The sequence below is a fragment of the Solanum tuberosum genome, unplaced genomic scaffold, assembly GCF_000226075.1.
Source record: "Solanum tuberosum cultivar DM 1-3 516 R44 unplaced genomic scaffold, SolTub_3.0 scf00055, whole genome shotgun sequence".
In the NCBI taxonomy this organism is placed as follows: Eukaryota; Viridiplantae; Streptophyta; class Magnoliopsida; order Solanales; family Solanaceae; genus Solanum; species Solanum tuberosum.
Window position 1 is genome coordinate 1,919,255 of NW_006238981.1, and position 4,575 is coordinate 1,923,829.

Consider the following 4,575-nt stretch of genomic DNA (forward strand, 5'->3'; position numbering starts at 1 on the left):
AACATGTTGGTACCAACCAAGTTAAATTTTCTAAATTAAAAATTTTCTTGAAGAAATGTCGTACCCGAAACAAATTTTTCATCTTGTTTTTTTTTTAGATTTTAAAATAAGGAAGAGAAACACTTTTATTTGAACTTTGAATTTTTTTTTTTTTAAAATTGCCCCAGTTTTTGTGACGAGGCCTTTCTAAATTTTCCTTAGTTGGACCGAACCTCAAAATGAGGCTACCTACGTATCTTGTCAAAGCGAGAATCAAGTCAAACGTAATTCAAAAAGATCATAAGCACATCATTATTTTTAATAAGAAATACATATTTTATTTTTGAAATTTTAAATAAGGATCACCGAACCCAAAGAGGGTTTTCTACGTATCTCATCGAGGTGAGAATCAGGTGTGCGTAGTTCGTCCACCTTGGACAGTTAAAAAAACTTTAAGATATTGAAGCATGACTTGACAAATGCATTACATTTGCAATTTTGGTTAAGTTGTGAAAAAAAAATTTATTTCATTTTTAGGAAATGTATAATAACTTCTAAAAGTAGAAATATTTTTGGTGTTTTCTCCCTATCTTTATACAAAATTTGAAAGATAAACTATTTTTCTCATTTCACTAATCACCGTACAATTGTCAAATAAAAGATCTTCTAAATAAATATATTTTCTGATAACACATGTAACTATCTAAGTAATCAAATAATAGAGGGATACACATTCTAGACAGATTCGATCCTATGTTGAGTCACTAAGTCAATTGCAAATAATAATGAAAATAAGTGGAGCCTACTAGGATTAGCCATATCTGTGTTTCAGTTTCATTAGGTTTAACCCTGAAGGAGATATGTGTCTAGACTGGCTTACCCGAGTGGACAACTCGAGCCAGGGAGGGGCAACTTATCGGTGGCAACGCTATTTCGATTTCATTGTTGGTCCATTCCCACCTAACATATGTGACTAAATATTCTTCACTGGGTGTCAAGACACTCCAGCTTTATCTCGAGAGAAAGTAGGATGCATAAATGCATTCCTGTGAACTTGTGATAAGTGTATTCAAAGACTCATAAGGTGTGCGCGAGAGAAAACAATTTAGTATAGTTAAACAATATAAACAAAGCAATAAATAGGCAGCAAGTAGCACATTAGGCCATGATACACAATATCCAAAATAAGTAATAAAATATAGTAAAAGTCAATATAACAAAGCTCGAATTCTTGTTATTTCCCAGCAGAGTCGCCAGAGATGTCACACCCCTTTTTCGACCGGCGGAAGGGTTTTTCCAATTTAAGTGACAGTATTGATTAGGAATTATTTTATTTTTTCAGAGTCGCCACTTGGAATTGAGTTATGGTGTTCCAAGCCACCTTTTTGTTTAATCCCTAATCAAAAGGAAATGACTCTTTATTTGGTCTGCGAACTAGAAATTTAGGTAAGGAATTTTGTTGACCGAGGGGAAGGTATTAGGCATCCCTCGAGTCTAGTGGTTCTAGCACAATCAATTTTATTGACTTATACTTATCTTGAAATTTTTTTTTTGGATATATTATTTCAAGCCACCACATGTTCGCATTTTTTTTATTGTTGAAATTTTATTAGTCTCACCCTAGATGATCGCTTCATTCTTGGTCTTGGCATACACCGGCTCAAAAGCATAACAAGTTTCTTCTCTCGAGTGTGTCACCTAATATTTTTAGTCTCACATCTTGATTTTAACAAAATAAAATCTTTACTAAAATAATTTTACCAAGGTGTGTCACCACATCCTTGAATTTCTTTTAAATGTTTGAAAAAAATTTGTAATCACATTCTTAATCGAAACAAATATTTTTTAACAGGTCGTATATCCTAATATTTACCTATTGCTAGAATGCTTGTATGTATTATTAATGATTAAATTAGTTTTTACTTTTTATATTCATGAATACTATTTAAATAATAAAATTCAAAATCTTAAACAAATAAAAAAATATTTTTTTCATATTCAAATTGGATATAGATGCAGTTACATTTTAAGTATACTTACAAGTTATGACAAACGACAATAAAAATAAAAAGTAAAAAAATTGTAACTCTTCATCGCTTAATTTTTCTAAAATAAACATTTTTAAAATTAGATATAGTTGACTAAACAAACTATTAGAATAATTTTGTTAGACATTTAGTTGATTTTGGTTGGACACAAGAGGTACTTAATTGATAACAACATATGGTACAAAAATGAAAAATAAATGTATAATAGAATAAACAGGAAATATTTCAATATTATTGTGTCAGAAATAAATACACATAAAATTTGAGCAAATTTCATAACATTGAAAACAAGTATTATATAATCATGAAAATCAAAATATACAATAAAAATTAAATGATACCTTCTGCGAAAATCAAATCACGAAAAGACATCAAATTCCATAAATAAATTAAGAGTAAGGTAAAGTTGAATACCACAAAATCTGGACCGAAACTCGATTAGAACGCTCACAAAGCTTTTGTAGATTGTATGTGGTAGTATATGTTTTGTGTTTATATGAAAGTAGTAATGAGAAAGGAAGAAAAAATGTGAATGTGTTGGTGAATTTTTGAAAGAGGAATAAAATGAATTTGAAAGTTTTTTTTGTTTGCTGCATTTTTCTTTTTTTTCCTTACTGATTGTTTTTGGTTGTTTTTTTTGTTATGTTTTCTGTCTCTTATAGGTGTGTGTAGTACGTAGTATATGTGTGTAGTGTTGTTGTTTGTAGTGTGTAGGAGTGGGGTAGTGGGGTTGAGATGTGGTTAGTGAGGTGATGTGGTTAAGTAGGGGTGAGGGTAATGGGTAGGTTTTTTTTTAAAATTTTTTGTTGTTAATAAATAAAATATAATAATAATAATAATAATAATAATAATACTATTAACTAATTATTTTGGAATTAAATAAAATATAAAAAAATTAAATAGCTAGATCAAAAAATATAATTAAGAAAATATTAAAATATCTAATTTATTTACTAAAATTTGAATAAATTAAAAATAAAATGTACCTTAAAGTGTGACTCTATTTTTGTTATTTTCAAATCCTTTAAAATAAACTTAATAAAATAAGATAAAAATCAAAATATTTAATTTAGATTTATAAAATATTTAAGCTCTAAAAATGGTGGTAAATTTAAGTTCAGTAAAAAATTACGTGTCTACAACCTCTAGTCAATTGTGTCATGGAAGGCAACTATAGCAACAATCAACTAAAGCATACATCATATAATATCAACACCTCTTAGGTAACCTTGAGTCATACTTGTGCAATGTATAAATGACATCCCATACTACCATTCATACTAAGTAATTCTTTAGGTCATCCTACTCTAGTTCCCTAATTTGGGACTAGTCCTTTTTTTTAGAGCATTGGAACACTAGGAGGTAATTTATTAAGCCTATCTTAGTTTCTCATTATTTTGAACCCTAGGATATACTACTTTAAGTACATCTTAGTTCATCAAGCTTGAACTCTAGGAGATGTTTCTTCAAGCATAATCTTAGTTCATTAGGTTGTGTTGGACTCTAGGAGATGCTACATTAAGCATAATCTTAGACCATTAAGTTTGAACCCTAGGAGATGCTTAAGCATAATCTTAGTTCATTACTAATCTTGTTGTAGTTGGAATATAGCCCTAGCCGACATGAGAGCATATGAGCTATCACATGATCTCTCCCGATGTTACCCACACCGTCAAGGGTTGGTCCACTTTCCTAAGGTAGAATCGGTCTGTTAGCTTAGTTGGATCCACTAGCTAACTTTCCTATGGGGCACGTAGTTATGAGATACATAGATTGCTACTAGAAACCCAAAAATCCACTAGGTGAAGGCTTCCATCTCATGAGATACCATTTGGGAAAACCGGACTCTACTAGGTGAGAGTTCCCATTTTTGAAGCCCAAACTCAACTAGGTGAGAACCTCCATCTCATTTCAATATCCACTCGGTGCTAGGCCTAAATCCCACAAGATAACTATTAAGTTTCTACTTTGACTCAAGTTCATAGAAAGATGTCCTTGACAACCAATCCATGTTAATTCACTATTTACCTCTTTTAGATCATGTGTGAGAAACTATCACCATCCATGACCTAGGTATGAAGGCTCTTTAGCCTTAGGTTCAATTAGGTGAGAAAAGCCCTTCAACCCTAGAACCATTACTATGTGAGAACACCTTTCATGTTAAGTTCACTTTCATGCCTAATATCATATCTAGAATTCTACATTAGACATAGATATCATCATGACTCAAGTGATTCTATCAGTTCCTACCATCTATTATTCATGAGGTGAATTAGCTAGGTAAAGATCTTTCATCACAATTCTATTCATTAGCCTTCTATTCACATGTAGGTTTTGCTCTCAAAGCCTTAACATCTATAGTTAATAATATTAGCTTTACTCTCAATACCTAGAGATCAACATTCATAACTACAAGCCCTACTCTCAAAGCTTTACCTCTACAATCATCATAAATATCTAGATTTCAAGGCATTCTAACCACATTCTTTATTATCAAGTGATTCTAGTCACAATTCATCGTAAAGCTTCAACTTCAACTTTATTAGTC